This window comes from Pelodiscus sinensis, chromosome 14 (assembly GCF_049634645.1).
Source record: "Pelodiscus sinensis isolate JC-2024 chromosome 14, ASM4963464v1, whole genome shotgun sequence".
NCBI classification, from domain to species: Eukaryota; Metazoa; Chordata; order Testudines; family Trionychidae; genus Pelodiscus; species Pelodiscus sinensis.
In genome coordinates, this window is record NC_134724.1 from 10,029,090 (window position 1) to 10,054,609 (window position 25,520).

At 40.4% G+C, this 25,520-nt stretch overlaps 1 long non-coding RNA gene across 1 annotated transcript in view; it reads right to left on the reverse strand.

Annotated features, from left to right (window-relative positions):
- Positions 1 to 25,520, reverse strand: part of LOC142818262 (uncharacterized) — a 107,461-nt gene that overhangs the window by 15,461 nt on the left and 66,480 nt on the right. The window lies entirely within an intron of this gene.

Here is a 25,520-nt window from a genome sequence, read left to right on the forward strand (position 1 = left end):
TGCTTTATGAAAGTTAGTGTAAGCCCAGCTCATCTCTTAACTCAACCTACATCAAACGTTTTTGTAAGTTTGTAATGTTTTCAAAGAATTCTTGACACCCAAAAAGCCAGGTTCCACTTGGTGGTCTTATGAGGCCTGGAAACATCTGGGCCAGACTTCAAAGTACATCAAATGCAGCACTCACCACAGCCAAGAAGGGAGGGCAAAAGGAGGCTTCTACCACCTTTCTCCTCCACCACTCCCCATCCGAATATAAGGTGCTTTCTCTGGGCTTACTGGTTCTTATCCACAACGATTCTCTCTCTTGTGCTAACAGAGAACAGATCCCAACTAGCTGCTCTGCCATTCAGGACTGCCAACCCCAGCCCAAACATAACCCCTTCTGCTTAAAAGGGACAGGGACAGCTGGCTCCATTTTAAGAAGTATCTTCATAAGTTACTTGCATGCATCCTGAATTCTGTCTCACTATCTCCATAGGATTTCAGTGGGACTTAGGTCTTCTGCTGATCCTCTGCCCAGAGGTAAATTTCACCGTTAAAAGAGCACTTGTGTTGGTAATGTGGTTAATATTTCAGGATAACTTGTTTACCTAGATAAAAAGCTGAGTTCCTTTGACACAGACAGTTTTTCAGTTCTGATAGGAGAAGCTGGCCAGATTCAGAGGACACTCCAATGTTCAGCTCAGTTTATCCCAACTTCCTTGCTCAAGAAATCCAATGAGAGGAAGCTTACTGATAATAGTTTTAGCTTATTATCTCCAACTGGAACTGCAAAAAGCATTAATAAAAACAATTATTATTATTACAAGTGTTAAGTGTAGGGTACTCATGACCATAGCATATGGCCTCCTAAACTGAGACAAGAATTGTCTTAATGAGAGAGATTACATAAGACTCCCCACTACTGGCTGCAGGGAAAACAAGATCTCAGCTTTCAACCAGTGTCCAGAATCATACTTAAGTGCATTTACATAGGCAAACAAAGGCACAGGACCACTAATAAGAATGCCCTGTTTCTAGTATCTACAAAGCTCTACTCTTAGCACAGTGATCCTCAGAATTCCACGTGAATATAAGTTACATGGTAGGATGGAGATGGTGGTAAGTGTCTTATGAAACGTTTCAAAGAATCATAAACAACTACAGGTGTCCAATACTGTCATCCTCACTTAACCATCCTTCAGCATCAAAATAGATTCTTAGAATGACATCCATCACTTTAGGATCTGAGAACCTGACTGGTTTCCCAAATCACATGGTATCTTTTCCATTATCTGATTGGGTGAATTAGCCTTTGTAAAACAGGTCGTATGCCTCGAGAACTCTCTAAAGCATTGAGTCTGTTGGGCAGTGATCACCTTAATGAGACAAAGCAGAAAATAAGCCATTCTAGAGAATTTTAGGAGAGTTATGGCCAGATCCTAAGTGGTATATATTATATACTAGCAGAAGTGCTGAACCTTAACATTTTCCCCTGGCAGTTTTGCAGAAGAAAGTGTATTATATTTTACTGTGTAATTAGACATATCTAACAATAGCTGGATTCTTTCCTGATTAAGCATACAGAAGGATATAAATCAGCTTTGTTTCCTATTAAATTTTATATTCGATTTTCTTCTGTCATATTCTTACCAAGTAATTTTGTGTGTCTCTAGGATATCCACCAAAAAGATATTTGTTCCCTCTAATACACTAGCTGGAGCACAGATACTCAGATACACGTGAATAATTCCTTCCACACACATTCACATGGACAAAAAACATGCTAAACATCAGTGGAAAAACAATTGACAAAGCAAATAATTAAAACTGGCTAAAACATTGACACACATTTTTTTCATTTGAAAATGAGTTGTGTCAACCATTAAATTTCCCACGTGAAAAAAAAAATGGTGATCACTTAAAATATTCTGGTTTTCACGGAAAAATGGAAATCCCATAGTGTGGAAAAGTTAATCTTAAGTTTAACAGTCTTTCAGGTGGTTGCTTGTTTGTTTGTTTTCCACAATAACTCAGTTTTTTGTGTGTGGAAAAGAAATCTGTTTCTTGACCAGCTTTATGAATAATCATAGCCAAATGAATCACAAGCTGAATTTAACAAACAAGTTCACCAATGCATTTTCGTATTATTCACTCGGCTTTCTATATGAGTGCTAAGTAGTAGCAGTAACACCAGAAATGGCTATAATTAAATGCTGAAATATAGGCATCTATTTCTTTGCATGAGCCCCCAACCTTCCTTTTGAACATTTTCTTCAGAAAGAAATCTCACACAGCTGTTGTGAAAACCCTGAATGAATTTGCAAAATGTCTATTGTATAGTCCAGGGTGAGAAAATGCCTAAAACACCAACAAGCTATATCTGACCACTAATTGAAGCCATTGTTTAGGAAAGTTATTCATGTGTGGTCTAACTCCTCATCTGAAATTAGTGATTGCTGCAGATGAAAAACTGAATTACATGCCTCTTTTCACTCCTGTACGCCATCCCCCCAAAAAAAGAGAAAAGAGGAGAGAAGGGAAGATAGATTGTGCTAAAAATAAACATTTAGCATTTATGACAGCAAATACAAATGCAATGCTGTGTTATATTATGTGTTTATGCACTTTTATGCCTGCAACCATTTAGATTCCAATGTGCAATACTAATTCTGCAACATAAATTTATTTTTGGAAATATATAGAAGCTTTCTTTAGTTCATGAGGATAATAAGAACATGCATCTCCCATTTCTGTTTTCTACACAGTAGGTTTAAATAGAACAAGCCATTTGTTGCTTTACTGCCTATCTTACACCTTATTTACACTGAATTTTTATGTTCCAATGTGTCTTATTTTTTGTTGCCATTCCTCACCATGCAGTTTATAGGGTGATGAAGAAATAGCCTTGCAGGCACTGAAAAAGAGATACAACATGTTAAGACATAATTCCCCGCAGAGCATTCGAGGCTGAATTTGCTGTCACAATGAGTCCAAGCATCCATAACTATCCATGGTTTATGTGGATTTGAAACATAAAATTAGATTCATTTTAATCTTCTGAAGCAGCAATCTTCCCATGAAGGCTGAGAAACAAATAGCATATGAATACAGTAAGAGGGAAGACAGAATGAAGACAGGAGGAACTGAATAAAATAAGATGCTGGACTTGTCTAGAAAAAGAATTGAAGTTCCCTTACGGATAATAACATATCATGAGAACTCTGCTGAAAAGGATTGAGTTTTTGCCAGAGTCCCTGCTTATACACAAGCATTCTCAGTTGAGGCTACAGGGCTGGCTAGCTATGTAAGAGGATTGGAAAGTGACTGCTGAAGTATAGTCCACTGTGTTGAGGAAGTAACACTGCACATTTGATAAGTAAAAGCTGATTTATGACTATGCCCTCTACTCACCTAGGCAGGGACAGACAGCACAACTGAACAATGCAAAAGTTCAAAATAATAAATCTCAAGTTTCTATGGCTAGTCCGAAAGGAGTGCTTAAGGAATATGCTGCCCCAGTTTTCTAGGATCAGGCTTTGCAGCTGGAGTAACTTCAACCTTCTTACAAATTTTCTTCAGGGATTTCAGAATCGCTCTCCTCCGCCCTAGCAGTTTGCCAGGTTTTCATGCTGCTCTGACTTCTTCCGTGTACACAACAATCTCACTGGTAAAATATTTTATATTGGAACCACTTTATTTTCTTATTAATACTTTGAATTTTTAAAATTTTGAATATTTAAACAATGTTTTTCTTTCTACAGCTGGCAGGCATGACTGAACCATGACACAACATGAGGGGGAAAATAAAAAGAACTCCAAAACTACTATTCTCAGATATGAGGCCTTAAACTAAAAACAACATTAATTTTATTCTTCCCAAATAAGGCAGGAAAAGATTTTACTCTCATTTGGCTCTCTGCCATATCAATGCAGATTCTCTGACATCACTGGAGACATTCCGGATTTACACCATCGGTGACAAAAGATTCTCACACCTATCACATCAAATTCAGTGTAACTCACGCAATGAAGCTTTAAAAATAGTTTCATAGCCACTTGTTTTTTGTTTTCAATCATCTTCCTGCCCTCCCATCCCAAATACAAATGCTAAATATTTGTACAACATCAAAGTAATAAATTGCCAAGTTGCATCTTGTGCTCTTGCAATGTTCCAACCATTTGAGAGCAAAAACATCATAGGTTAGAATTATAAATGCTAGGTAATTGCCAATAAGACATAATAAAAACCACCACTGATATCACGTTCATTTCATTTAATATTACTCATGGTAATACAGTCCTAAACCTTAGGTACAAGTCATTTCAAAAGGACATCTTGAAATCTTGCTTCTGCCAAATGGGGCACTATGCAGCACATAATTTACTTTCCTGTAACTGATGCTACTTACATTTTTCAGGTAAATAAAATGAAGTCAGTCTCAGATCCCAAACCATCAAAGCACATACCTAACTTTCCAGTCAGTGGGATGATGCTTGTACTGAAAGTTAAGCATAAGCTCAAGTGCTTTACTTGTCTGTGCTTCTTGGCCTGATTAAAATCTCATTTACTTCAGCATAGGCCAGGCACTGCTCCATAGAGGAGATGCACTGTTGTGAAGGTGATCAGAGACAGGCTCTCACCATATTATCCTCTTTTAGGTCTGGGCCAAATCTGGGTCCAGTGGAAATCAAAAAGAGCAAAACTCATAGGCTACGTCTACACAGCAGCCTTTGTTGGCAGAGACAATGCAAATGAAGCACTCATTTGCATTTGTCATGCTGTTATTTGCATAATTCTCTGTCGATGCTTTTTGCGGAAGAGGATTTTGAGCAAAAACAAGCAGTGTCGATGAGGCCGTTTTGTGCAAAAAACCCTTTTGCACAAGAACCCTTATTCCTTAAAAAAGCAGGTATACAGGATCTTATGCAATAGGCTTTATTCCTGTCTACACTGCGGTTTTTTTGCACAAAAACCTCTTACGCAAAAAAAAGATTGGAAGACACTATGCAAATGAGAGCATGAGAAATGCTAATGAGCGCTTCATTTGTATTGTCTCTGCTGACAAACTGCAGTGTAGACGTAGCCTTATTGATTATACTGGGACCAAGATTTGACTCTATGTATTTTGTGGAAGAGCTCAGAAAATAATTGTCGTACAGCGTCCCATTACAAAGCTGTTCATAGATACTCCCTTTGCTGTTGTCCCATCAATTTTTTGGAATTATTAGACCAAACTCTGTGTTCTTTATTTGCTCGAAGTATAGCCTCCCAGCTAAGCAAGAGTTTTCTTTTTGAGTCCACATTCTCTAGCAGCCTTTGTTTTTAATGGAACATTCTCATTCACCTTCTATGACTTCCAGTTGAACAACTGCGCAGGTACAATCCTTTCCCTGGTGTAAAGCCCAAGTAAACAGTCATCGCATTTAGGAGTTCTAGCTGAAAAGACACCACCATCCTTCTCTTCAGCAGATCTGCTCCTTGCATGCTACGGAGGCCCTTGTGTGGCAGTAACTCCTGCAGCTGAGTTTGGGGACAGCTGTTCATCTGAGGAAATAGCTTGCTGCAGATCCACTTGCTACTTACCTATACTTATCCTACCCTGCTTAGCACCCACCATCTGGATCAAGAACCCTGCTTTATTAAGTGGGGAACCTAAGGCCTGGGGACCCAATGTGGCCCCTGGCTTGCCTGGATTCAGCCCCCGAGGCTCAGGGATCCCCCCACCATCTGGCATTTCAGCCCCTCCGCCACCACTACCTTCCATGGGGCTAGAGCACACAAAATTTACTAGCCTGAACTTCCCCCCGCCCGACTCTGGTGTGCAAGAGGAACATGGGGAGTGTCTCTTCTGCTTCTCAACTGGGGGCCACATCAGTGAAGGTTTGTTTTTTGTTTCTTTTTTGCTTCTCACTTGTGTGTGTGTCCCCACCCTCCCGACTGTGAGTCAGCAGCCCCTAACCCAAAAAAGATTCCCCACCTCTGCTATAAAGAAATATTCTATGGCAGATACAGGACTAGGGCCCCAATGTGGCCTCTCCAGTAGGGTGAACAGATGTCCTGATTTCATAGAGACAGTCTCAATATATGGGGCTTTTTCTTATATAAGCACCCCACAACTTCAGTCCTTATTTTTCACACTTGCTATCTAGTCATGCTATTCTCCACAGTCTCTCCCACCTCTCCCCCAAAGCGGGATTGTACTGGTTCTTCTCCCTTTCCAGCCACATGTGACAATCAGATGGAAAGGGCCAGGGCAGACTCAGGCCATACTGTAAGATACTCATTGTAAAGTAATATGTAGCACTTTAAAGACTAACAAGATGGTTTATTAGATGATGAGCTTTCGTGGGCCAGACCCACTTCCTCAGGTCAAATTCGTGGTCTGGCCCACGAAAGCTCATCATCTAATAAACCATCTTGTTAGTCTTTAAAGTGCTACATAGTCCTGTATTTTGTTTCAGCTACGCCAGACTAACACAGCTACATTTCTATCATCATTGTAAAGTACATTTCCTTGCTTTATTGCCTTCGCAGGTCTAAAAAAGGAGCTGACCATAGGTAGGAGCACAAAGCAATAGCTAACGCTCTCTTTCAAAAACAAAGAAAAAGTCCTCCTCTAAATTAGCGACAGTTGGAGTGAATGATCATGCATATGCCACAACCAAACCCACCAGGGCACAGCTACTGTGGTTTCTGGTCATTGTTTCTCCTGGCTATTTCACTTGATATTCTGCATGTCCAAATTTTCTTGCATCAGGCCCACAACTTTAATGAAACACTGAGCTCCATTATCACTGCTGCCAGGCTGAGATCCCAAAGGAAGAGAGGACCACATTAATTGTGTTTATGCTAGCCAACACTGTACACAGAATAAAATATGACTGGCTGCGTGCATGGTTGCAAGACACCTTTATGCACAACGTGCTCTCTATTTTCCCCTCAACTCTCTCAGACGGGAGAAAATAAAGTCTGTTAAAAATCGTTTTCCCTATGGGATTGCCACATAGCCATAGTGATAATAGAGAATGAGGTTTCATTAATATTTGATGAGTGCCAAGCACAAGGGTCCCCGATCATCACTGAAGCGACAATAAAAATAATAGTCATTAGAGCTGATAAAAACAGGGGGGAAAAAGAAAAATCTGAATTTACATCAAAACTCCTATTTTCTAAAAAATTTGACTAGCCATAACAATAAATATTAATAATGGCAATGACAGACTTGCAGAGGATGGATGCTTCAGGAAGCCTAACTATACCTGAGTATATCTTTTTTTTCTTGTTGTTTGTTCTTACATATTGAAGTTAGAAGTAAGAACTCGTGGAGCTCTTGGTCTTCCCATTCATAGAGAAACCCCTCTAATCAAGTGAAGGACTTCTGGATAGGGAACCATTTTCTAGTTCTGTGTTGAACACATGGGATGAAATCCTCACTCTGTGGAAGTCAGCGAGGTCTGGATTCCACCTATTGTGTAGTTGTGTTGCTGCTCTAAGTCCAGATCTGTTTCTCTTAGAGCAGACAAAATTTCAAATTCAAAAAATTTGAAGTGAAAAAGGATTTTTCCACAACATTTTTCACAATTTATTTTTTTTTCTTTTCCTACCAGCTTTAGCTTCTGCTGTTGTCTAAGACTGGCACGGCTTGGAATTAAAGCTGTGCTTTTGTCTGTCAAAGTAAATAATGACATGACACTCTCCTAGCTTGAGGTTTCATTACAAACTTGAAACTGAGAATAGATTTCTTGAAAGACTAAAACGTGAACTTTTTGAATCTGGGGCAGTTTCCAAGTTAATATCCAAACCATATACAGTGTGTGCTTTCACAAACTTCTGACGCAAAAATCAATTATTTTAACTCAGTTTTGCTTAGAGTTTTGGGGTTCATCTAGCAAGAAACTCAAAGTGAAGTTAATGCCTACAGAATGGCACAGAAGTCAAGGCCCTTCCCCCCCGGCTCAAGATATACATAGACATAGCTAGAGAGGGTGACCTGGAAAAAGAAATATTTAAAGTTAGGCTTGATACAGTCATCTCACTCTGTGTTTGCAAAGTAAAGGAAAACATTACAATTTACCAGAACAAACTCAAAATCACAATAAAGTAGATGTTTCTTTTGAAAGGTTAACATCTAAAGGGATTAAAATACCCCTTTCCAAGTTACAAATTAACACATACTATGGGTGCGTCTAGACTGGAAAGATTTTGCGCAAAAGTGACTGCTTTTGCGCAAAAACTTGCCAGCTGTTTACACTGGCCGCTTGAATTTGCACAAGAGCACTGACTTTGTAATGTACAAAATCAGTGCTTCTTGCACAAATACTTTCACGCTCCTGGTCAGGGATAAGCCCTCTTGCTCAAGAATACTTGCGCAAGAGGGCCAGTGTAGACAGGCACCTTATTTTTTTGCGCAAGAAAGCCCAATGGCTAAAATGGCCATCGGAACTTTCTTGCGCAAAAGCGCGTATAGATTGGCATGGTTGCTTTTGAGCAAAAGCACTTTTTGCGCAAAAGCATCCTTGCTAATCTGACGCTCTTTTGTGGAAATACTTTTAACAGAAAAACTTTTCCGTTAAAAGTATTTCCGCAAAATCATGCCAGTCTAGACATAGCCTATAAGTTTTGTCTTTCAAAATCCAATACAAGAGTCATATTTGGTCGACTGTAAGTGAAGAGGGTGTGAATAGATATAAATTTTCCAAAGGCAGCTGTTCTAACCTGCCATTAAAAAATGTACATCATCAATCAATTAGTTAATGAACCATAATTGTGTAAATTTCACTTATTTACTAGTTCTGTTTGATTTAATGTGGCACATAAATATTACAGTGAGGGTGTACTATAAGAAAGAAAAACATAGCTAAAGGGATTGACACAATGGCACACTCTGTATTCCCTTTTTCCACGAGTCCTCCATTCCTGTATTAACAATCTTTATAGAACTTAAGTTAAGAAAGCATCACTATAACCTTTGGAAAATAATGTTTATGCAAATCGTTAATCGCTAATATCTCAGGCACTGGTAAATTATCATAATCTAGCACATATTGAGGGAACCTACTGCACACAGATATGACCAGTTAACACTTAATTTTTGCATTCCACATTTATGCAATTAATTAGAGAACACTTAACATTCTCTCTAACTTCAAGCTCTGCATGATCATGTTTGATCATGAGGGAATTTGAAATCATTTATGGAGCCAAGATTTAAATACAAGAGGAAACTGAGATGGTGAGTGTTAGAAAGAGAAGCATGAATATATTACATGACAGACTAAGTGGTATGCATATGAAGAAGCTAACACAGATAGAAAGACATTAATTCAGATGAGGAGATTATATGAAATCGCTAAATGTCAGGTAACTTTTGATGGTGTGGGGAAATACACAGAAATAGTTGTACCTCCCAGCAACATGTCTCTGGACCACAGAGTCCAAGCACAGGCAGGTCTGGCCCTGGGACAAGAGCATGGCCGGGAGAGGGGAGGGGTGGTGACTCAGTCAGAAGCCCTGTGAGAGAGGCAGGGGTGGGTGGCACAGAAGGGATTTCTAGCCCCAGTGGCTGGACAGTGGCAGGGGCCAGCTTTGGACATGGACCTTCAGCCTGGTGGTAGCCAAAAAGCTCTGGCCTGGCGGCATCCAGGGAGCTCTGGCCCCCACAAGAGCGGGGCCAGCAGCAGCTAGAGAGCTCCAGGGGTCAGGCTGGTGCCCGAGCCATGGAGAAGAACGGTTCAGTATGGGCCATGAGGAGAGGGACAGGTTCCGAGGGTGTCGGACCAGGGAGGTGCAACTTGTATATAACTTGGGCCTATTTTAGTATACACCAGTAGAGGAATTAGTCCGTAGGACTGAAGCAGCAAAATAGATTTAAGCTTGTTTTGCCCATTTTTACCTCATCTCAGCCCTGCTCCAAGCTCAGCCTGGATAGAGCCAAAAACCAGGCCCGCTGACTTTTTTGTTCAGATTCGTTTTCCTGGATGATACATTTCCTTACATATATAGTATGTTGTCCTAGTTTTCAGAGAAACCGATCATTTGATATGTCCATTTCAATTAGGTTCTGTGATTTAGGACTGTGAAAAGTGTCTCATTGTTTGAGATTGGAAACTCCCACATTGACTTGAGGAGAAACAATCAGAAGATCTAAGACAGCTGTCTCTGCAACCAAGATGCAGCACAACCATTTAAACCACTAGTAGCACCGAAGCCAGACAGTGCAAAGCCATTTTTTGGCCTCTCTCTCTCTCTCTGTCTCTCTCTGCTTCGAAAGCATTTCAAGAAGTCCTGTATTCATAAGCATCCTACTAGTTATAATTAATTGGTTAGGAAATGACACCTCTGCAGCAGGTTTGTTAGTCGGGGGAGGCTTAGATCCTGGTCACTTAATTTCACTAACCTTCATATTTACACTGGCCTGGTGAATTTCCTGGTATCATTTTGCCTTTTCAGTAAGATTTGTGAATCCATTTCCGAAGGACCAGAAAGCAGCATGTCTGCAGATTTGTTTTGCCTTTAACCCAAGGAACATCTTCATCAGCATGCACTCAGTTATGGGTGTTGTATAAAAACCCAGACAGACAGAAGAATCATCCTGGTGCTTGTCATCCACTAGAGCAACATATATTACATTTGTATACAACAAAGTGCCAAAACATAGATTCCTTAATTGAGTCACTGCTGAAGTCCAAAGGAATTTTGTTAGTGTAGGACTTTCAGGTTTGTTCCTTGTTAGAGTCAGGAGACTATTAAGAATCTTCTCCGATTTTTACCAAGATTACTGCAGAGTGCTTGTTAATGCCCAGGTAGATGTAATCCCAGAACACATTCTCGATATGATAAAAGATGCTCATTTGTTCCCTGTTGAATTTTTGGATTTCTGACTGCACTGAGGCAAAGTATGAAATCACTTCATTCGCTTATCTGCAAGAGGACACCCTGGCTGCGTCTAGACTGGAATGATTTTCCGCAAATGCTTTTAACGGAAAAGTTTTTCAGTTAAAAGCATTTGCGAAAAAGAGCGTCTAGTTTGGCACAGATGCTTTTCCGCAAAAGCACTTTCTGCGGAAAAGCGTCCGTGCCTATCTAGACGTGGTTTTGTGCAAGAAAGCCCCGATCGCCATTTTTGCCATTGGGGCTTTTTTGCGCAAAACAGTTTTTAGCTGTCTACACTGGCCCTCTTGCACAAAAACATTTCCAGAAAAGGGCTTTTGCCCGAACAGGAACGTCAAAGCATTTGCACAAGAAGCACTGATTTCGGACAGTAGACAGCTGGCAAATTTTTGCACAAAAGCAGTTGCTTTTGTGGAAAAACTTGCCAGTCTAGACACAGACAGAGTGTCAGGACAGACTCAGCAGTGGTACAACATTGCAAAGATGAACCAGGGTATCTAGAGACATTTGGCACCTGGCAATATAAACTCCAGGGGATGCAGTGACAGCACCTTATGAATTTTAAATAGATTGGAAGGTAACATGTCCTGGGGCCTAACAGTCTAGTTGAGCCATTCTGCAGGGATACCGAAAACCTAGCAGCAGACATAGGAGATTGAGGTGATGCTGGGTTACAGTAGAAAGATGAAACCCCCCCCCCCCCACCCACTTACTATGAGTGTTTAAAGCATCACGTAAAGCCACGGCTAAGCATAAAGTTTGGTTTCAAGCAGAGTAATGAGCCCGGTTTTCATTGGTGTTGAGCACCCCCATCTCTTCATGACTTTACATGGATGCCTATCCAGCAATGTTTCTAATTAATACACCACGGATACTTCAGTACAGGTGTGGCCAAACCCACCTCTGCAATGATGCACAGTTCTCTTGCAAGCTGCTGAGTGCGAGCCACTCCCTTGGAAAGTCCACCGATGCTAAGGATGCTCAAACCATCACAGGAACGGGCCCTGCATTTTTCACACAAGTATTTGTTCTAGGGTTAAATAAGGAAAATGCACTGAGGCTTGTCAGACAATTCATACAACTGTGGCAAATGATAACAGCTCATGGCATCATGAACCTCACTCCTCATATAGAGATATTTGCACCAGCAACTGATCAGGATCCTAGTACCCATAAACAAACCCATTCATTGATTGGTCACAGCCTAGTGTTCCCTCTAATTTTTTTCCATCCCACTGCAGAATAAATTTTGTTATGTGCACCGAGGCATGTGCAGATGTGCACCACCAGTGGAAACACATGCTGCTGGCTGTGGGTGCTCTGCTAATCAGCTGGGCATTGTCTGAATCTCTCCTGGGCAGCCACCCAAGTGCTCAACTTACATGAACAGTGGGTTGCACCCACAAAAGTGCATTGTACCAGCTACATGTTTTGTTAGTCTTTAAAGTGCTACTAGACTATTTGTTGTTTTTTAATTTTTTCCTGTTACAGTCTAACTTGGCTACCCCTCCGAAGCTTAGGAACACTTGTGAAGACTATAAGGAGTGACTGTGTTATGCCATAAAAATACCAGTCTGATCGTTAAAAATATTAGTTTGTGTCCTTCATGTGAGCTGGCGCCGTTAAATGCAGACATAAGAACAACGTCGTCTTCTTGCTAGCGCCATCACACTTAATCCGATAGGCCCTGTAAAAAGCTGTAATATTTAAGGTTTTTTAGCTGGTACCGCTACATCCTGATTATCCGTTAAATATTAAGTGTTTTCAATCTACATTCATAAAAGAGGCTAATGATCTCCTGCCACTTGAAGGATGAAGATGGTAAAGGATGACTGATTTTTGTTTTGTTTTGATTCTGCCAGGCAGGCTGATGACTTTATATTCTGTGTCCATGGCTCAATGACCCACAAATCTCCTTTGATATGCCAGGCAGCACAGAGAACCCAACTGAACGGATCAGAAGGAAAGCGAAAGCGCTTCAGCAAGGGGCCCCTCCCCAATGAAGCCATCATGTGACAGGAATCCTAAGATTCGGCTGTGAGAAGAAGGGGGGGAAGGGAATAGGGCATTGTGGTGGCACAAGCTGATAGAGACGTCAGAGCCGCTTCAGTAATCTCACGACGCTTTGGCCCAGTGTGGGGGCAAATGAGGCCCGTATTCAGCATGGTGTGACAGGTAGGACCACCCCGAAAAAGCTGCGAGGGGGCAGGCAGTTGGACAAATCAAAGCAGAAGAAAGTAATTTTCGATAAATTAAAGAAATCTCCATGGAAATTAGCATGAAACATTTTCTAATCTCCCGCTTTTCACTGCCGACAAGGGTCACTGGTTTAACTTCTCTCTCTCATTTTATTATTCCCCAGCCACATTCCTCTGCTTTTTTTATATCCTTCAATTTTTACTACCTCTTATTCTTCCAGTCTATCATTTTTAGCCTTCCTTACTGCAACAGCTTCTTAACCCTTTTAGGACTTCCCCTGTTAAATATTCTGGAGAAGTAGCGGATCTATAGCACTTTAAAGGACATGCTCCAAAGCAGTTGCCATTTCTAAGAATCTGTCTATTGAATGGGCCGTCATTTTCACTGTGATCAAAGTCTAACATTCCCTTCATTGCAAAAATTGAAAACACTGCTTTGTTTTGATTTTGCAATCTCCTTTAAACTTATAATTAGACCACAAAAGCTGTTAGATGCCTTCTGCAAGTACATTGTTGGAAGTAACATTGCTAAGGCAGAACATGATCACTTATTATTATTTCAAAATTCTATTTAAAGTACCTTTCTGTTTCCTTTTTGCTATTCTCTCTTTGCTATGCAAGGGGCTTTGGAATGATTTCTTTTTTTTCACGCCTTTGTTTTAGATGTTCAAATCTGGACTTACTTTTTACATTTAAAGTTGATTTGGAGAATTTTTTTTTAGGTAGCAACATCTTCTTTAGTTAATCTGACACAGCAAGTGACTGTTGTGTAAATAATAATTACTTGCAACTGTGTGGCTAAATGAATAAAATTTCTCACATGGTAACTTTTTAGTTAGGTGCATTAAAAATAGAAATAGAGGTCCAAGATGCAAGATTTAGACTAATGAGACACAGAAAACAAAAACAGAAGAGAGTACCGTTTGAAAACAAAATGGCTTAATTCCAGACATATGATCTAATAATCAGAATTTTTTAATTTCAATGAGAATTCCAGGTCAAATCTACAGTGAGGGTAAAGCAAGGTTAAATTATTCCTTTATGAATTAGTGGTAAAATGGAGGTAATATGCCATGTAATAACCTCTGTAAATATTTTTTGTGCTGCATCTATTCAAGACATTTTCAAGATTTCTCAGATGGGTAGATTTGAGAAATTAAAAAGATCATAATTGTATAACACAGAAAGAATGAAAACTTTAAAATGATTGTTAAGAATGATGTAAACAGAGATGGGAAAGTTAGCTAACCTCTCCCCCTCCAGCGCTAGATGGTATTGCTGGTAAGAACAGTGACCCAAGATATTTCATGATAGGGTACAGGAGTGAGTTCCTTGGAATTCTTTTGCTAAAAAGTGGTCCAGATGTGTCATTTGACATCAATTTGGAAAGGAGTTCTATTTAGAATGATAACTGGTAGAGTTTCTTATCAGTGTTAATACTTGCACAAGCAGTGTGCTACATGTCTCATTTTCTGGAACAAGACAGATGCCTCTGGTGTGAAAAATACAGATGTGAGCATATACAACAGACAACTGTGGTTTATCAAAAATACACTACTGGCACTGACTGATGTCAGACTGAATCATTCAGCATTCTAGTGGGAGCGAGTGAATTATTGGGTCTTAGTCATGTGTAGTTTATGTTTAAAAAGTAATACGTCATCTTGTTTCTTCTTTATAGGGGCTGGAAACTATTGAGCAGACAGCAATGCCTGAGGCTAAAGGTAAGAAGCTGGACAGAACCCAGAAGTGAAGGTGCACAACAAGAGGGCACAGACATGGACAAGTAGCCATGGCTTTTTTTCTGAAAAAAATGTCAATTAAAAAAAAATCAGCATTAGAAAGATTACATTGAAACACTGAGCCCTTGAGGGGTGGGGACAAGATCTATGTTTATTTGAAAAATAAATTTCCATATGTAATCTCAGCAAAATATACATCACTTAATAATTATGTGTTTAAATCTATGCATAGTTAAACAGATTCTTAATTTATACACTGCTTTATCATATTCGAGGTGATATTTAAACATTACCTCCCCCCCCTCCACGCACACACACAGAACTGTTTTATTAGTTTAGCAGAATTTACCTGTATAAAGGAATTATTTTTAGTCTGCCATTTGTTCTAAGCAACACTTGATCAGGTGGGATGCACCCATGTTTGAGTTTAGCAAATAAATCTTTTCTTCTCTCCTAGGTTCTTTCAGTAATAGCATTAAAAGTTGCTGAGCAGATATAAGTGTACTAATGAGGCATTAAGATTGCTCAGTAGTTTGTAACATGAAACATTTATTTAAAATTGTTCAAGAAAAAAAGTTATACCCCTAATTTGAGGAAAAATACTTTCCCTCTACATAAAAAAAAGACTAGCATGAAGCTACGTAATATGAAAAAGGAAAGCATCTCTTGCAACTATCAAGCTAACCCTGAAATATATTTATGTAAGCCAGCCAGCTGAGCTCAAATTTGAGGTCTGGGAGTTTGTTAACGGAAGTAACATTTCAAGGATCACTGTATTGTGCAACATGATGATCAGCTACACACAGCTCAAGCGCAAAGCTAGAAATCTGAACACACCATAGATCAAATTAAGAGGCACATAGCTACAGTGCACTGTCACATTTCTACTCTTACAAGTTTAAAGCACAGCCACAGCAACGCTTTAAACTGAAAGTGTGGCCATGGCACAATCACTAGGCAAAACACCTCCATGAGAGTAGCTGTAGTTTTACAGCACTGTAACTTGCTGCATTGGCAGGGGTTTGGTTTTGGGTTTTTTTCACACCCTTGAGCCAGAAAGTTACAGTGCTGTGAAGTGCTTGTGTAGACTTAGCCAGATCTCTCTGCCTTGTAATCATGGGCACTTGACAGCAATGGTTCATCTCAGAGATCTTGATCTTTTGGAGGATAAATAACTGTCTTATTTTGCATATTTTTTTTAAAATCTGCCCATCAAGCAATGTAATTTTTGAGAGGTCAAGTTAGCTCAGCGCTCCATAGGAGTGGGTCTGTATACTTATATAGTGAATTTCTGCAAATGTAGGACCTGCAAATGAAAATGATCAAAGGGCTGGAAAAAATGGGTCAGAGTCTCTGTAAGTTTAGGACCAAATTTTGCCAGTTGTGTAATGCAAACAACCACCAATGGTAAAATCTAGCCCTAAAGTTACTCAGCTGACCCAGGTAGAATCAAACCAGTATAAGGATAATCCTCTGGTGACTCAGACCTAACACTCTTTCATTATCCCTGCTCTGCCACCAGCAGCTGGATAAGCGGGTGTGGCCAAAATGAGCCTGCATCATACCAAGCTTAGGCTGCATATTTTGGCCCCTTGTGACTATTTCCAGTTAGCTCAGGAGACAGTCCCTACACTGGGAAAGCAGTGGTAGCAGGATGAGGAGAGTGTTATGTCCATATTAAGACAACTTTGAATCCTTTGACCTGCTGGATTTCAGCTGCTCCCTGCAATCTAGTCCACTGAGCTAAGGAAATATGAAGAGATGACAATGTATAATTTGGTTAAGTAATTAATAAAGAAGCCATGACACCTATCTGTAAATATTTCAAGGATGCAGAAGAGGTATTTAGGGAAGGGAATGAAGCTGCATATAACTAGGAACAAGAAGTTGAAATGAAAGAAGAGATACATATCACTGTCCTCAACTGGGCCATATCAGGTCATTGATAGTTAAGCAGAGCATGCATGCTTAATGATGGGAGGGAGTTCTGCTTTAAAATCATAGATTCTGGTGAGATCCATCAAACTGTAGAATTATCCTTTAAGGGAGAAAGTGGAAATCCATTGTTTGAATCCATTGTTTCAACCCCTTTGAAACAAAGCACTGTTGTGGAAAACAATCCTGCAGTGGCATAAAGCAAGACTATGGAGGAAAGGTGGCTCGCTTAGTAAGCCTTTTCTATTGGTAACCTTTCTGATTCCATGACTTCTGAATCATGGAATGTAATGATCATTGGAAGCAGGAATCTGTATTTTCTTTTAGTTTTTAACTCAGAGACAGATCAAATCAGCAGCAAACTGTAGGGTCAAAAAGGCCCTGTGTTACCACTGAGATGAATAGCATGGTGACAAGAAAAAACATGTATTTATTTGGTAAATGTAATGTGTTTGTAACTTTGAAGATTGGTTTACAATGAAGGAACTGAGAAAGAAAGAAATTTACATTGGCCGAAAGATCCATCCCATACCTGGGATTTCTTCTTAGGAGTGACAATATTTGTACACAAGTGGAAAAAATCAAAGTAGTGCAGAGTTCCTGTAAGAAGCTACCAAGAAACAAATCCACTGCCATCTTAGTTCAACAGGATAGTACTTCAGATATATACAATACTTTGACATTGCCTCAATATCTAAGGTCCCGTATTCTTTGTAGAATGAGAATTATTCCTGTATCATAAGGTCCATTTATATAGTATGTCCTCTCAATTAATCCAGACTTTGAGATGCCCCATTAAGTCAGGTGGCTAGCCTCTGTAGAAGAGAGAAACATAGTTTTACCACAGGAAGAGAATGGTCAAGAAGAAGCGATTGAGTTCACTAGAATGAAACTTTTCTCCCAAGAGACTCGTTATTCAAGGACTGAAAAAGAATAGCTTTCCGTCAAATGGCCTTTGGAGAGTTTCAGGTACTCTCTCCAGGGGCAGGAACTTGTTTTAAAGAGACCAAATAGAGATGTCTGCAATAGAACAAAAGAGAGAGTATTTGTACCATATAGGAGTTGGTCCTAACCCAGCAGCCATATACCTTTACCATTTTTCATTGACCTTGGCAACAGAATGTGACACCAGATTTTTTTTTCCCTGATCAAATAATCTTTTCCACTTTCAGGAGAGGGACAAGATAATGTAACGATGATGGCCCTTTAACTTCTCTAAGCTGGAGCATGGCTGGGCAGATGGTTTTCACTTTCCCTAATCTAACCTTTTCTTGTTTCAGTCAGTCACTCCAGCAGCTGCGTTATTTGTCCTTTATCTGCATGCCTGGACCGAGATTCATCTGGAATGAATCTAATTTATAGGGTGGGAATCCAAGAGAGGGAATGGAGGTATGCAGCAGCAAGACCATGCTGTAATGGGTCCTTTGAAATGAGAGCCGGCAAGGTGCTAAATATTGAACTCTTCCATTTTCCTTGGCATGTGGTTTGTGTTTATTGGTGATTCAGATAGATCTGCACCTGCAGAAAGATTTTGATTGAGAAGCCATTTGGAAAGCAGGTTAGTAGGCCGAGGGCTGAGATTGGTGGAGGGATTTATGGGTGGGTTCAAGAACCCTATCAAGCAGACTCCATTCCCTAATTAATTCACCTAAATAAGGGAGGCCAGAGGGAAGATGTGGCAGAATTCTTAGGGCAGTCTGATGGAGACAAAGAGCATCTGTCATTTTCCCCTCTGGCTTTGACTCTAAAGTTGAGCAGTGCTACTGGGTTTGGTTTTGCAGAGTTTTGTGCAAACATTTGTGATTGTTAGTTTTTTCAGTTCCTCCCCAAACCCTAAATCCTCAGTGCCAAATTCTACCCTCACTTACTCGTGAAATCCTCTTTTGAATGACAAGGGGTTGTCCAAATGTAAGACAGCTCAAAATGTAAGGCCTTCAGTTTAAGCAGAAGCTTTTTCCCTCAGCACTGAAATTATATTAAACCAAACAACCCTTTCTATGAAGAAAAGCTCATCTAAAGGCTGGAAAGTCAAGATTTCAATCCTCCTGCTGGAAGTCTGGGGAATATCAGATGCTGGGACATTCACCCCGAGACTCAGGTGTTTCTGCACTATTCCCCGGTGTCTCTCATTCCGTGTCTCATTCATTAGAAAATGACTCCTTTAGGAACCATAGACTACTGTCTCCTTACAGCACTGCTTGGATGGCAAATGCCATACAGGTCTGAGGGGGAATGGAGGCGAAGGAGGAGGTAACAAAGAGCAATCAGTGCCTTAGTTCTCACACACAGCACAGCAACACTCGATCCTTCAAAACTGTGTAGCCTCCAATACGCATGAGCTGTTTCTACAAAATGAGACAAATTGAGAGTTTTAAGCCCAAGTTCCACTCACCCATCCATATAAAAACAGATCAAATCACTTGAATTTGCCCTGTTTAAATCTCAAAATGAAAAAAAACCTGAGACCACATGGCTTAACTTAGTCTGTATTCTCCTCCTATTGGATTCCTTATTCCTATATAATCCCATGACATTATAGACACTTGCATGGCAAGAGAGTGAAGAGTATAGGGGTAAAGTAATAACTACAAGAAGGAGAAGATATGAGGGAAAATTCCCTTCCTAAAAGCAGATTTCAGAAAAGGGAAATGAGAAAGTCTGGTAATCTACATTTTGTAGAAACCTTACCTCTTTTCCTGTGAAAAACCCTGAAATAGGCTTTCTGGCAAAGGGCGTGATTGATTATGCTCTCACTTACACCGTGCAAATCAAGAGTAAATCCACTAAATCATTGGCATTAAACCAGTCTGTAGCCAGCATGAAATAAGAATTAGACCCAAACATATATTCAATACAGCACTATACAAGTTTGTGAATAATTAATTGAAGTTATAATATCACTCATTATAGTGGCACAGAAATGGATTACTCTGATGAAAGGTTAGTTAGGCTTTTTTTCCCCCATTTTGACTTTTTCAGAACATCAGGCAGAAATTAAGCATTCAACATCAAGATCTCATTTAAAAAGAAAAAAGAAAAATTGTTCAGTGGTCCCAGGGAGAAAAAGCAAATTTTCCCTTACCTGGTTCACCATTTTTTTGTGCTTAAGGGGCAATGGAGTAGATTCGGGGGGGGAGGGGGGCGACTTCGTTGTACCAACATAAAGTTTACATTAATCATCTCAATTGTTTAAGAAACATTTTTTTGCATTTGGCAGTGTTTTTTTTCTTTCTTGTGACAATTTTGAATGCGAGACAGAAGCAGGTTTGCTTCTGTTCATACAGCAAACCCAGTTCAATATGGACGTGCTTCCTAAATTGTCAAAGAACTTTATTCCCACAACCATCCAAACTATCTCCTCTTCCTTGCTGTGTAATGATTATATTCATGGCACACACAGAAGTTAAAGGCATAAATATTCTCAAGGGCAAGTTGCAAAGTAACATTACTTTATTTCTTATAATTTAGAACAAGAACACACAAGAACTCCAAAACAGAGAGAGAAAAGCAGCTTTCACCCTAAAACAGTGTTTCTCAATCTTTTTTTTATAAAGTACCCATTTTTCAAAATATATATAAGTACTCCCAGTACCTACAGTTTTCAGACACCCAATTCTTTTTTCTACCATTGCAACACATTTGTTTAAACAACTTAATCGTAGCCGGGCAGGCGATGAAATTTTTGGGTGTAAAAAGTACAAAAATAATAAAGCGCTGAAAAACTTAAAACAAAAATTCAGTTTTCTCCAAATTTCAGTTGTGTTGATGTATCCTCCTCCTCAGACTTCTCTTGAGTACTACTAAGGGTACTCGTACCACCGGTTGAGAAACACTGCCCTAAAACACAGAAGCACAACTCACCCCACCTTACTCTAGGCTACTTGGTTGCTGACCGATGGCTTCCCTACAAAGCTCCCCTGCCAGCAAGCAGGGCCAGGAGACCTCCCTTAAATTTGAAGTGACGGTCTACAATTTTAGAGAGGTTACTGTTACAGTATGCCCCAATTATTACCTTAATACGTGGGGCTGACACTACCCAGGAACCCCTCTACTTTGGGAGGAATATTCAGCCAAATTGGTTATCCTGGGGATGGTACAAGACAATGTAGCTTGTGTTGTTGTGCAAGAAACTTTTTTCTATTATTAAAATCCCCTTAGAGCAGCACTTCCCAAACTTTTGAAAGCTGAGCCACCTCCTGCCTCCTGGAAAAATCAAGCAGATACTCTCCCTTGGAGCCCAACATGGTGTCACGGCAGCTTGGGGAAAACTACCGTTTCCTGGTTTTGTGCCTCTTCAGCTGGTCTAGCAGGGAACATATTCCCCACTTTGGATAGCCATGCTAACAGGCAAAGCTTCTTGCATGTTTCCTGTTAGGGGAGTTCAGTTTCCCCTTCAAAGCAGGAGGCAAAAATTTCCACAGCACTATGGGTATAGCCCATGCATCATCTCCTCTCTCCTATCCCGCCCTCCAAACACAGGGGGAGAAATCCTAGCCTGCACTGAACTCAATGAGAATTTTGCCATCACCTTCAGCAGCGTGAGGAGGAATTATAGCGACACACCATTGGCTTGTGCCTCAAGCTGCCATCAAATATATTCAAGTCTCACATTCCTTTAGGATTTCCCTGTTAGTTATCCTCGAGCCCGGGGTGATTTGAAGCGGTAGAGTTTACATAGATTTGGGTGGCTTTGGGGCTCCTCTGTGAGCAGGATGCCATGCTGACTGAGGCAAGACCTCAGGGGAATCTCCAGAGCAAGTCTGTGATGAGCAGCAATGGGTCTTGCCAAAAGCCAGCCACCTGATCTTTGAAGGCAGGTGAAGCTGCAGGGCACAAGAAGAAGCCTGAAGCATATTGGGAGGCAAGATTGATTGAATCTGATCTGAACCTGAAAAACATTCAATTTAGTTCAGATAAGGAGAGTGAAGGATGCTTCGGGTGTGTTCTGACCAGGAATTGACATGTTACAGTATTGGTAGTCCAATAGTGAGTGCTAATTGAGCAAGGCCACACGGCCATTTGTTTTAAGTGACAGAATTCTCTTCTTTTTCCTTTAGAGTGAGATCTTTGATTCTGTAGGAATAGTCCCTGATTCTTTCACTGTTTCGCATAACCCATGTGTTTTACCCCAAGATGGAGCATTTGATCTGCTTCCTGGCCTAATGGTGGAAAATAGGAGCAACATGCCGAAGATCAGGGTTTGCACTGTAGAATAAAAGAAGGGGGTAGGAGGAATATTTTGCAGAGAAAAGATGTGTCCATGACATGAAGGTATGTTTCTGTGTGTATAGGAGAAAGACAGTGAGTTTGTAGATGAAGAGCTGAATACATTGGGAGACAATTATGAGGTTAATCAGATCCAGACAAGTAGGGCTGGGGAGGGAGTGCCACTTGCAGGTGCTGCTGTTTCTAGAACTAGAAGCAGCATATTACAAAATAGTTTCCAGAAGGAGCTTTTCAAAAAGGTTAGGGAGTGGTGAGGAGAAGAAGCAGAAGCTGCTCTTTAGACCACAGGAAAATTATTTTAGGGGATCCAGGCCCTAAAGGGTCATTTGATTACTTCAGAACTCATCAGTGACTTTCCTCTTTCATTTTTACTGGGTCTTCATGACTTTTGACATTTTTACCATGACAAAATTACAGCCATGACATGTGCATCCAGCAGACAAACAGGTCAGGATTTATCTTTTGTAGATCTGCTGCATCTGTTTGACACTTATGCCTCTTCTTCTAAAAACAATCAGGGATGATTTTCTGCCACAAGAAACAACTGCTAAAATCTCCTCTACCTCAGCTCAAAGGAAACCACAACATATAACTTTTCTTTTGCCTTACACACTCTTCCAAATTCAATGCTTCTTCCTACTCGACTTACCACTCTCTCCTAAGTTACACCACCACTTAACTCTATTATACATACTGTATATGCAGGAAAAGTTCCACTGGAATTAATAGATAGATACTGTCCCAAAATCAAGAGACCAGTCTCTCACCTCTTAGACTCTTGACTTTCAGTCCTTAATCACATCATACTGCTGTCTGATGTGCTTTCCCCTGCCTGCACAATGCCTAAATGTGTCCATCTGAGCACAACATGGGGACAGTATTCTCTTCCCAACCTGGGATTTGGTTTCATCACTCCCCAGAGATCGATGGTTTTGCAGAAAGGGATCTGAAAACAGAAGTAGCATATGTGCTATCAAGCTTTGCCTGACATAGGCTGCTCCTGCTCCTCTGAAGTCACTCAGAGCTTTGCCACTGTCTCTATTGGATGCAGAATCAGACCCACAGAAGAGTTTCCATGTCAGGGTAAATGGAAATAACTTAATGGAAGCCTACAAACACTGCTTAGTTACACTCAGAGAGAATTTGGTCCTACATTTCATGAGTCAGGAAAGTCAGCTGCCAGTCCTTGTTCAATTCCATCTGTCTACTGTGGGCAGTATTTAGAACATAAGAACAGCCATTATGGATCAGACCAACGGTCCATCCAGCCCAATATCCTGTCTGCCAACAGTGGCCAATACCGGATGCCTCAGAGGGAGGGGACATAACAGGTAATCCTCACGGGACACCCCGGTTACCCACCTCGGGAGAAACAGAGGCTAGGGACACCAATCCTACCCATCATGGCTAATAGCCATTGATGGACCTAACCTCCATGAATCTATCTAGCTCCCCTTTGAATCCCGTCAAAGTCCTAGGCCTCACCATATCCTCTGGCAAGGAGTTCCACAGATTGACTGTGCGCTGAGTAAAGAAAAACTTCCTTCTGTTTGTTTTAAACCTACTGCCTAATAATTTCATTTGGGGACCCCTAGTTCTTCTATTGTGGGAATAAGTATATAACTCTTCCTTATTCATTTTTTCCACACCAGTTATGATTGTATAAACCTCTGTCATATCCCCCCTTAGTCTCCTTTTTTCTAAGATGAAAAGTCCAAGTCTTTTTAATCTCTCTTCATATGGGACCCGTTCCAAACCCCTCATCATTTTTGTTGCTCTTTTCTGAACCTTTTCTAATGCCAATATATCTTTCTTGAGATGAGGCTACCACTTCTGTACGCAGTATTCAAGATGTGGGCGTACCATGGTTTTATATAGAGGCATTAAGTTATTTTCGGTCTTATCTTCTATCCCTTTTTAAATTATTCCTAACATTCTATTTGCCTAAATATGTATTGCCTTAAATGCTTTACCTCAGGTGATGGTATCTTAGGGAGAAAAGGGTGAAAAAAAGACCATCTAATTTTGTTCCACAAATTAATGAGTAAAAGGCTTCTAGAAGATAGAAATGCACTCATCCTTGACTTTGTGGCAATCTGACGGTGGAGCTTTCTTTAATGGAGAGGACCCCTATCACTTACAGCGCCCTCCCCATTTCTTTTAAGGAGTTAGTAATGTCAGTTATGAGGAACAAACAAACAAGAGGAAGAAGGACTTGAACAGAACCTGTGATTGATATTGAGGGGGCTGAGGGAGAGAAGTAGGATGGAAGGCACTGTTATGTGAAAGAAATAGCCTTTCCCTTAAATTGCAATGTTTTCCCAAGCTTGCCATGCTGGGAGGCAGAAATCATTTTTAAAGTAACAGATGTCCCACAAGACGTTTCAGTGTCGGGCATCTACACTCAGTGCATTGTAGCTGAGTTTGGGACCAGCCCTACAAAGTAGCAAGAGTTCTAGTGGCCAATTGAAGTCAGAGATTCGGCACTAGCCAAAAGTATTTTGGCTTCTTCATAAACCAGGTCCTGAGCCTAAACTTGGCATGTGATATGAGGGATGAACTAGACGGGCTACGTTCTCCTTACTACATGGCATGGTACACTGAAAGAAATACTATTAAAATCAGTGGTACAACTCTCAGAGGGTATGTCTACACTACATTCCTCTTTCCAGAGAGGAATGCAAATTCAGGTGAGTGAAATTGCAAATGAAGCACGGATTTGAATTTCCCACGCTTCATTTGCATAATTGTAGCCATCCGCTTTTTCGAAATACCCTATTTCAAGATTAAAAAATGCTGTTTAGATGCAGTTATTTCCAGAAAAAAACTTCTTTTGAAATAAACCTCATTTTATAAGGAGTAAGGGTTATTTCGAAAGAAGGGTTTTTTCTCAAAATAACCATGTCTAAACAGCGTTTTTAATCTCAAAATAGGGTATTTAAAAAAAGCGGACGGCCGCGATTAAGCAAGGAAGCGTGGGAAATTCAAATCCGTGCTTCATTTGCAATTTCGCTCACCTGCATTTGCATTCCTCTCTCGAAAGAGGAATGCAGTGTAAGGTACAACTTAATTTGAGACAGATTTTGCCACCTTTACTCATGCTATTTCAGGCACTAATAGTGTGATACAGCCTGAGGACATTTTATAGGGAGGCTAAGGGACTTGCCCAGGGTCACATCATAAACTGGTGGCAGAACTGAGAACTGACTGACAAATCTCCCATTCCCTCCTATAATCACAAGACCAAGATTCCCCTTTACAATGCAACCTCTCAATGAACAAACTGAGAACAAACCAGAAAAGGTTTTAAAATGTCTGGGGGGAAGGGGGCGGGGGGATGACACTGTGATATAATTGTATTTCAGAGCTGCTCTACTGAGAAACTGGACACCAAAAAACTGAATCCATGATCATTCCTACCTTAGGTTATTATCCTTTGTTTAAAGAAATAATTAAAAATGACTTAAGACAGACGCAAATAGGTTATGCTTAGTCCAAACTAAGAGTGTCCAACACAGAATTGGACCAAAATAATTAAAAGCATGA